Source organism: Castanea sativa, chromosome 11, assembly GCF_040712315.1.
Source record: "Castanea sativa cultivar Marrone di Chiusa Pesio chromosome 11, ASM4071231v1".
NCBI classification, from domain to species: Eukaryota; Viridiplantae; Streptophyta; class Magnoliopsida; order Fagales; family Fagaceae; genus Castanea; species Castanea sativa.
The window spans coordinates 50,198,510-50,209,138 of NC_134023.1; the positions used below are offsets into that span (position 1 = coordinate 50,198,510).

A 10,629-nucleotide genomic window follows, 5' to 3' on the forward strand; every position below is an offset into this window, starting at 1 on the left:
TTATTGGTGTAATACAATCTGATGCTATAGTGAAAAGGTTTATATAACTCTGGAATATATTAGGGAACACAAAACATACAACTTTACTTAATAAGAACTCTAGATTGGTACTGAAACAACGTTTGGAACAGCCAAAATTTGAAGTACAAGGTAGAAATTTTTAGAAAGGAAATAATAACACAAACTAAACAGATTCACAACTTCAAAATCAGCTACTTGCAATGCCAAACTAACATGATATTATTTCTGAAACAAAACTTATATACGCTTGAAGACAAAGGGCCTAAGGAAATTCATGACAGTTACCATCTGCAACAAACTTTAGTTAATTCGAACCTCTTTTATCGAGGGTTTACTAAAATCTGTCGTTAGAATCTATACATACAAGTGTGCGTGTAAATATTACTAAACATTATCTCAGAGGTTATTAGGTCCCTCAAAATAAGTTAAAACACCCTTGAAATAAATATGGAAAAAAAAAAAAGAGTGGGTACAAAACTTTACATTTTTCAACCAATAGCCCTCGATAAAATATGACAAAATTTCCAGCCCTTGAAAAAAGCCCACGAAAAAATTTAAAAAGAAGCCACAGCCCTTGTTAAAATATTTGTTCACTCTCTCACAGAAACTGAGAAAGCATAGAGCCCAAAGAGCTTGATGGAAATCTCAGAGCTCGACGATCATGGAAGCTTGACGATCATGGAAATCGCACAACTCCGATTAGGTATGAATTGGTCTTGGCAATTTGTGACTCTTCGTCTCTCTCGGCTTTGTGTTCTCAGCTCCAATTATGTACGAATTGATCATGGAAGTCACAAACCCTAATTTCGTCTTTGATTTTTTGGTTTACCCACACTTTTTCATCGATTTCCCCATGATTTTCGTTTCACATTTTTCAGAAAACTGAGAAATGGAAGTCACTCTTTCTCTCATTCTCTCAGCAATGGTGTTCAAGGTTTCTCGCGTTGAGACCAAGCCAATCGATGGCCAAAAGCCTGGTACCTCTAGTCTTCCCAAGAAGGTTCAATTTCCCTTTCTTTCTATTCAATTCGATTCGATTCGATTCGATTCTTTCACTGTTGCGCTTTAATGTTCGTTGCTTTTTATTTGATCTATTGCGTTTCACAGAATCAATCACTTTATTGAAATTAATCCATGCAAATTCGATCTCTATTTGATTGAATTGATCAATTTTAATGCAAAATCAGATTATTCGAAAACTTGTTTTTTTCATTCAGATTCTCATCGAATTAGATTTTAGTATAAGTGCACTACTTGCTTGGATCAGTGAGGCTTGTGAAAATCAATTTGAATTCGCTGCCTTTTCATATTCTGACTATGTTGATGAACGAATTAGATTTTAGTATAAGTGCACTACCTGCATTTTATAGTTATGTATTGCCTTTTGTACCATATGATTTTTATATTTTATAAATTACTTGACTTCCTACTCTTCATTGGCATTAACTCTTCATTGGCATTAACTCTTTATGCTTGCTTTCTCAGTACTTGCAAGTACTTTTACATTCCCTACTTTAGTCTTGTCATATTCTAATCCCCCTAGATTCATTCTAGGCTGATGTAAAAAAGTATCAGCTCTGTTATGCTTTGTCTTTTATTTCTTTCAACAGATTTGTTTTCTGTTCTGACTTGTAGTCTCCCTTTTTTTTATTTACTAAAAGGCCTTTTCTATTCTGCCCTTCTTCCTAAGTTCTAGTTATGTCAACTAGAAAAAATCATATGATAGAAAGGACTTTATGGGGTTGATTTGATAGATGGTGTTTCATCTTCATGAATTGTGCACGCACGCTATAATATGAACAGAACACAACACAAAAGCCAGCCCAAAACCACCAAACAATAAAATAATCCCAGGCCAAATCCACTATGATTGGCTTGACTGTTAATGTTCTTTTGACACTGACTGTTAATGTAAGGTGTTGAAAGCCTGCGGAAAGGATAATATGTTGAGGAGATGATTGAAATAAATAGGGAAATGAATAGTTCACTTCCTAAGTATACTCTTGCAATGGTTAATATTTCCTTTACAATTATGATGTCTAATGCAGGCCATCTCAATTTAAAATCTGCTTTCTTAACTGCAAGACTTACTGTATTCTCTCATGTATTTATCTGCTATGCAATATGTTAGGATAGTTTACAAATTTTTATATGTAATTGAAGACCACATGTCATTAATGGTCCCTATAAAGATTGTTAAAATCATAGAACTTGGCAAGTTATTAAATATATTGAAATTTGGTCAATTTTACACAAGTACTATTGTTGTATGATCTATCTCAATAGTATTTTTTTTGCAAACTGAATGCCTTTCAAAACTGTAACGTTACTACAGTTGTGGTTTGGAGTAGGAAAGGGTGCCTCTAGTATAGGATGCCATGATTACTATGCTTGTTTTAAGATCTATGTTGTGGCCCTTTATTAGTTTATATAGGTGTAAGCTTATTTATTGGATGATTTGGTATCTCACTAGTTTTGGTTCCACTGAAGTCTGTTCTTGCTTTTAGGTTATTCTTCATGGTTTTCTTCTGGTGTTCCTTACATGTTTCAATTTCATAGTCTGTATCATTCTCTCTTTTTCAGAAACTTGAGAGCACCCATAATGGCTGAAATGTTCAATTGCACTAGCTGAGAACTTCTTGCTTTGGAGATGATGATGATGAAGAATAAAATATATCAAAACTTTTAACTCTTGGACAAATTGGTCTTTGTACAGTGTGGTTGATATCTTTTCTCTTAAACAATAATTGACATATCACTTTTGAGACCGTTGATATCACTTTCGCTATACATCAATATCATAGCATATCATTTCAACAATTGTAAATTTTTTTGTGTGTATAGATTTTGTGCATGATTGTGGTTTTTTTTTTTTTAAATAAAATAAAATCTTATTTTAAGGGTCAAGAGACCCTCTTAAATAACCTTATTTATCAAGGGTTGTAAATGTAAATCTTTTAAACTTGCTAAAAGGTTATTTAAGGGTTTCTTGACCCTCAAAATAAGATTAGAGCACTTATTTTGAGGGTCATGAAGGCCTTCAAAATTTCATTTTCAACGGTATAAGTTTTGAAGGTTATCAAGGGTCAGTAGAACTCTTAAAATAATATTTTTCAAGGTTTTTAAGTACTTTTTTCAAAGATTTTGACCCTTGAAAAAAGTCAAATTTGTTGTAGTGGGCCACAAGGACTATGATCCCAACAACAGTTGCTGTTCCTCTCCAAATATCCCGAAAATATACTGTTTTTAAGGATGCCATATTTTGATTCCACAGGTTACGGTAGTAACTATTAAGATCTTCAGCAACATCATGGTAATAGGAATTTACTTCCACAATTTCGTGGCCAAGTTTGTTAACCATTTCGGCAACTGCTTCATTGCTGCCTAACGAGTTGACAATAACTCCTTCCTCAACAAGCAACTCCACATCATCTTTATTGTTGATAAGAAAATCCAATAGCAAGATATAATTGCATATGTAAGCTTCTTTTGGATAATGACACTGCTCAAGGGCCATGAGATTTCGAAAAAGGTCTTCAGTTTTGTTATCTACCACAAAGTGTGGAACTACCAAGTGAGTTTGCATACACTTCAAGTATGGAATTTTTTTCAAGCACGGTATGCAACCCCAGAGCCATGAGCAATTGAAGCATGGAAATATTTATTACACTTCTGGATTTGTACGTTAAGTAATCTCTTTTTTTCTGGTCCTTTTTGAGTTTGGAATATCAATCCCGCCATCTCCAGTTTTGTTGCACTATGTCGATGTTCAATAGGATCCCCAGGATTCTGGTTGGGTGGTTTGAAGAAATATCTCTGCAAATCAGTGAAATGTTTTACTATCTTCTCATCGCATATTTCCTCCTCGCTGTTAAAAAAGTACTTACAAGCAAGCGTAAGAAAGGAAGTTTGAATGTCTGTAGACTTTGCAAAATCTTGATACAACTCATCAACAATAACAAATGGAACCTGATTCTCGAGTAATATCAAGTCTTGCCTTATACCATCCTTTAGCCACGGTTTACTTAGTATATAATCCTTTTCTTCTTCCTCATCATCAGTACTCCTCAAGAAAAGCTCAATGATAAAGATAGAATCCAGGAGAATCATATCCACAAAATGTTTCCCTTCGGGTAGAGTGATCTCTTCAGCAAAACAATGGCCGACCTTATCTTTGTTTTTTTCGACGATCTTTTCAAAATCCTCTCGGATTTTCTTAGTTCGAGAAAAGAATATATTGAAATATCTTTTTTTCAGAGTTTCCATGATCTTCATGTCCTCCGGTTCCTCCCTGTTGTGATGAACAGGGCCAATTAAAATAAGCTTTGGAGTGTAGGCTGCATTCTTTACATTGCGAAGTCTTTTGGGGACCTTGCAGATGCAACAATCCGTGTCCCAATTAGGGACCCTAAATAGTGATATGTCAATGATAGTCTCTTCTGCGTAACTGGTAGGCATGGCAATCTTTTCCTAGTGACAAAAACAACAAACATTAGCACTAGAATACAATCACCAACTCCAAAACTTATTCCGAGAGGCACCATTTGCAGCCAATTCAGTTGAAATTGAAACCAAAAGGAGTTTAGATCTAATAGTTTAGAGGGTGTCAAGGAAATCTTACATAAAATATAAAAGGAAAAGTTGAGAGAAAATTTAACCAAGAATCTAAATTAGATTCTAATTGCACCCCAATTTTAAATTGTGTATTAATTATGTTTGCATGCAAATTCATGTATTTAAACTTATAAAATATAGACAAGGGTCTTGCAGCTCAATTATCACATCTTAATATTTTCAATAAAGATATTCATGATTCAAATTTTCCAAAATTCCGACTATCAGTGCATCCAAAAAAATCTCAGAAAATATGTAGGCATCACAATTATTTCATGAGAAATTCCGTTACATCATAATTACAACATGAATAAGTGATGATATGTGCACTATCTTGTGCTAAGAAATGTAAAGAGTCCAAAAATCTTCAATAAATAAGTAACTTCGATATTAGGAAGCTACAGAATCACGTTAGTATAAGAGAATTATTCACCTATTATTATTATTATTATTATTTTGAGAATAAATCAATAACATAGTGTGCATATGTCAAGCAATGTTTAGACAAAGGTCCTTACACAATGAAATATTTGTATTTTCTATAATTAAGTTTATAATTATTTTTTGAAGAAATAAAATTTATATTTCTACCGTGTATTTTTTGGAAATTAATCAAGCATTTTTCCTCCTATTCTAATTAACTTTATTTTTGTATAAATACGATAGATTTACATTTGTGGCATTGGCTCTATAATGATTGATCTTTATTATTAGACTATGGCACAAATTAGTTTTTTTCGTTAAATAGGCACCTACTATTATTAAACTATTTGTGTTACTATTATACATGTGAAGGGAAAAGAATAAATAAATAAACAAACCAAAAAACATAAAGTTTTCTATATGTTTCCAATTTCGACAGTTTTGAGCATGATTAAAATTCTTTACAATCATGATAAAAAAATCTTACATGCTAATAACTCATAACCGTAATTCTTAGTATTACATGTTTACAACTTGAGAGAAAGATAGATCCTATTGAGTACCGAAAAGCATATATTTAATGTTCACACACTTCAAATTCAAAGTTCACTAATGATATGGACTTTTGAATTTTTTTTTCTTTTACTTTAGTTTTGTTTGGTGCTAGTTAGACTTAGTGTTAGTAATTTAGTCTTAGTATTTAACTTAGCGTTAGATTGTTAGTAGTATAGACATGTAGTTATAGACGTTTTTGCCTTTTGAATTTTTTTCCTTTCAGCTACCTATTATTATTATTTTTTTTTTAAAAGTAAAAAAAGGGCTAGATCACTAGTTAGCTGTCAGGTTGGGTTGACCCGCAAAAAAGAACAGGTCATAGATTGACCCTTTTTGGATTCAAATCTTCTAGAGTTCCTAGGATACTCTATCAAATAGATTTCTTTTAATCTTGACTCTTCATTTTATAATAAATATCTTAGATGATGCTACATCATTAATTTAATAACAAAACATTAAAATAATGATGCTATGTCCCCTAATTGAAAAAAAAAAATTTGACATGTCAGATATTTTAACATTTTTTAATTTTCATAAACTTTAAAAAACACAAATCTAAAACCCATTCTCACAGCCGTGACCCTCGCCGGTGGTTTAAAACACAGATCTAAAACCCAATCTCACAATCATGACTCTCGCCGGAGGTAGATTGTGCCATCAGTGTCCACCAATTTCATGATCATAGCAGGCCCTTAATCTCATAGTTACGTTTCAACTTTTGGTGCCATCATTGGCTTTTTTCTTTTCTCTTTCTTTGTTCTTTTATTAATTACTGTTCTCTTTTTCTTTACGGCTTGAAATTGATTTTGCATAAATCTATGATATAGATGCGGCCTCATTCAAATACAAATCACAACTTATTATACCAATGAAGGTTTACATTGTATTAAGTAAAAAAAGAAAAAAAAAAAAGCACATAATAAGGATACAATTTCATTGGAACGAGTTGAACTATATAAATTGCACTCTTTGAGATATATTAAGAGAGAGAGAGGGAGTGTTGTGTGGGTTTAGATGTTAAGATCTTAGAGATTGGGTTGCGTGGGACTTCATCTTGATCAAATTTTCTATCGTCGTTGGTGTCGAGATCTCGCTAGAGACAAGCTGTGCTGTTAGTGTTGGCAGAACTGGCGGTGAACAAAGAGGTGAAACGAAAGAGACGGTAATAGAGTTTCTGACTTAAAATCTGATGTGTCAATTTTATTTTTTAATAGCTAATGTGTCACTTGTATTTTAAGGATATTTTTAATTAAATTAATGATGTGGCATCATCTGAGACATTCATTATTGAAAGTTCAAAAAGTGTGTAAAACACTTTTGAATGTTTAGACTCCAAAATCACAAATTACCAATTCAAGCTTATTAACAAACAATGTATGTGCGGAAAATGTAAATAAGCTAAAATAGAATTGATAACATAACCTAAACCAGATAAAATCATATCCACAACAGAAATTAAATGGCAAAGATTAATGGAAGAGAGATGCAAACACAAGGACAACACAACGATGTGTTATTGAAAAGGAAACCGAAGCCCTCGGCGTAAAACCTCTTTGCCACCCTCCAAGCGGTTAATAATCCACTAAAAAATGTAGTTGGGATACATGGACAATAGAAGACCCTCCAAGCTCCTACTCCAACGAGGTTGCGTCGAACCTATTTCTTCTTTAGTTTACCGGATTCCGCTAAAGCCCATAGCATCAACCAATATGAAATTGGTCCCTTCTTAACTACTTCCCAAAGCACCAAACAGCCTTCTCACAGATATAGGTATGGTGAGAAAAAGTTTTGGTAATGAACCTCTCAAGGATGTAACAATGGAGAAGAAGAGAGTAGAGGAATTTGAAAAGTCTCTATGTAAAGATTGTGAATGAGTCAATCTTGTTTTTCTCTAGGGTTTCTCTCTCAAAAGTCTCTCTAGAAGCTCTCTATATTTTGTAAGTATAAGGGATATTTATACTAGAATGAGAATGGAATTCAAAGAATTAGGTTTTTCTAAACAGAGCTGGCTAACGGCTTGGCCTCGCGACTTGACTAAGTCACGAGTTCAAGCTGCGAGCAAACAGAATGGCCAGACTGGACTTTTTGTCCTGTAGTGCTCCAGTTGGAGTGACTGTTCAACTTCTCTGCATGCTTCACTTGTGTGCAACATCTGGCGGCTTGCAAGCCGCGAGCCACCTGCGAGATCCAGCCGCGAGTCCCTACTTCACTGCACAATCTAGAGCATTACTTTACACTTTCTCACACACTAGCCTTACATGGATCCCACCTAAAAACAGGGTTTCTAAGTGCTGAATTACAAGAAAATTAGTACGGAATAAAGCCAACAAAATGATTGATAAATTTCAAGCTTACATTTATAAAATGAAGAGTTAAGATTAAAAGAAATCTAATTGATAGAGTACCCTAGAGTTCCTAGGAACTCTAGAAGATCTAAATCCACCATTTTTATTCGGGTCAAAGTTCACCTTTGACTCAAGTCAACGTGCATTCTGCCATGTCTATGTAAAAGTATAGATTTAGAAGACATACTGCATACGGTATCTGATATTTTCTTTGTTGATCAAACCAACCGCGACACATACCGCATTTGATATTTTCATGCTTGGAAGAATCATAGGCCACCGATTTCAAACCCAGACCTTCGATCTCTCTTCTTCCCCAAGAGTACTCCTTACTAAATTTGTCATACATCTGAGATCATTAGAGAGAAGGGTAGGCCTTGACCGATTTGGTGGAGGTGTGTGTAATTGGTTTATTGGTCTTGGGTGAAGGTCTGTTGTGGTGGTCGACAATGTTATAACGACATAGAAAAAGAATTGCATTGAGAGAGAAAGAGAATGAGTGGAAAGGTTTTGGAAAAGAAAGAAAGAAACAGACTTAGCGGTTTATAACTCTCCTTTCAATTTCATCACGCTAAAAATCTTATAACTTTGAGAAAAAGTTTCCCAATTTTCTCATAGAAGAAAGACTTTGAATTTGAATTCCCCTACTTATTAGAGACCCACCTCGCAAGGTATATTTTTTTCAAACTAAAATCCCGAAGTTTACATGTTACGGAGTATGAACTCAATCAATTTATTATATGATCAATTATTTTGGCAAAATGTATCTTGAAGAACAAAAAAAGAGTGAAAGGATGAAACAAAGAACCTGCAAATTTTATTTTGAAGAGAATGCTTGAATGCTTAGCTCCCCTGGGACAGTGCAGTCAGCTAGAGATCGTGCCTGATGAAGCAAGCTTTTGGATTTGGATCTCTCAATTCTCTATTCGGCATAGCTAAAACTCAATCATAATAGACAATATCTTGTACATTGATAGTACTTCCTAAAATCTTCTTGCGCTCCTATTTTATAGTGTGATCTCTCACAAGATGCATAGAAGCGTAGATGTGAAAGAGCCAATCAAAATCAAAATTTAAGGAAGCTTTATGAATTATTCAACTTTTAAGGGCTAGCATTGTTGTATATTGTAAAATGTAAAGCAATGTGAAACGAAGACTTGCACAGTTGCAGTAATATATAGCATGCTCTTTAATTTAGTCATAAGGACCATTGCCATTGTTATTTTTCAGAAGAAATTTATTAGGTAATTCCTGAGAAATACTTGCCTCTCTCACATGAGGAGTGAGCCCCGTGATTGGACCCACTCCTCATAGGGAGCACTATTCTCAAAATATCCAATAAATTCACCTTCCAAGAACCCAACAATGGTTATTTTGATGCCACTACCAACTTATCTACTGGATCCCAGATGGCGAAAAGCCCTAAGTCTTTCGATTGATGTGGGATTGAATTGCTTTCGGAGTCTTTGTGGGACAAGAAGAGAACTCACACATGAGCTAATTTGCTTTACTTTTACATCTTGCTGACACGAAATTGTAGAAACAGGACCCAAATTCTGTTCTATAAGATATAATTTTTGTTTGCTGAATAAATGATTTCATTAGAAAGAACAAAACAAACAACAAAAACCTGACAAGAGCCAATAGGGGCTAGGCGGCTAGCACATCTCACGCACTCGATTGCACATGCGTGCCTTATGATTGGTCCCATTGTGTTTAGCAAATGGCGGACCAAACTTGTAATTAGGATTATTGAAGTTGTTTAGATACTCAAATTAATACAAAATTTCTCTTAGGGATGACAATTTTGTTCCGTCCCACTTTGACCTGCCTCGCCCCGTGCGGGTTTTCCCTGCCCCACAAAGGTGGTGGGGCGGGGATGTGACAATATTTTGTCCCCGCACCCCGGGGCGGCACGGGGCGGGGATGGGTTTAGTATTTTTATCCCCAACCCGCCCCGCCCTGTCCCCCACCCGCACTAATAAAGACTATAATTATAAATTTAGTAAACCCTAAATCACTAATATTTAAAGTGAAACACAAGAATACAAGATATGAGATAAAATATTTTTTATTCTAAAACCCTATTGTTGTTGCCTCCTTTGACCCATCCTTCTTCTCTGTAGTACATACGTGTTTTTCAAGGTTCATCTCATTCACGTTACATAGTGCTTCCAGACTTCCAGTAGGCAGGTTTGTTTCATGTTTTTTGCTCATTTTTTTGCACATTGTTTCGTATATTTGACTATAGTAGGCAGTAGGTTTGTTGATATATTCGGCCCCACATTATTTCATGTTTTTGCACATTGTTTCATTATGTATTTTGCACAGGAGGGGAGAGATCTTCTATTCGGTTATATTCCAAAAGCATTAAAATAATTGCAAAACTGAATGTTCAAAATTTCTTCAATTCTAGAACAAGCCAGAATAGTGAAGGGCCTACACTTAAAAAGAGTTTTTTTTAATTTTTTTTATTTTTTATTTTTTATATATATATATCTCACAGTAGTTGAGTTTTATTTATATTTTTATAACCAACTTATTTTTTTCTTTACTATGTGATAGAGTCATAGTTTTTAAAACTTATTTGATTGATAATCTTAAAGATTTTATCTTTGTTAATGTGGTTAAATACTTATATCTATATCTTTCTATTGACAGTATTTTTCCT

General features: G+C 34.2%; 1 pseudogene; it reads right to left on the reverse strand.

Moving 5' to 3' along the window:
- Window positions 1–258: 258 nt before the first annotated feature.
- Window positions 259–4,483, reverse strand: LOC142617947 (UPF0481 protein At3g47200-like; annotated as a pseudogene).
- Window positions 4,484–10,629: the final 6,146 nt, after the last annotated feature.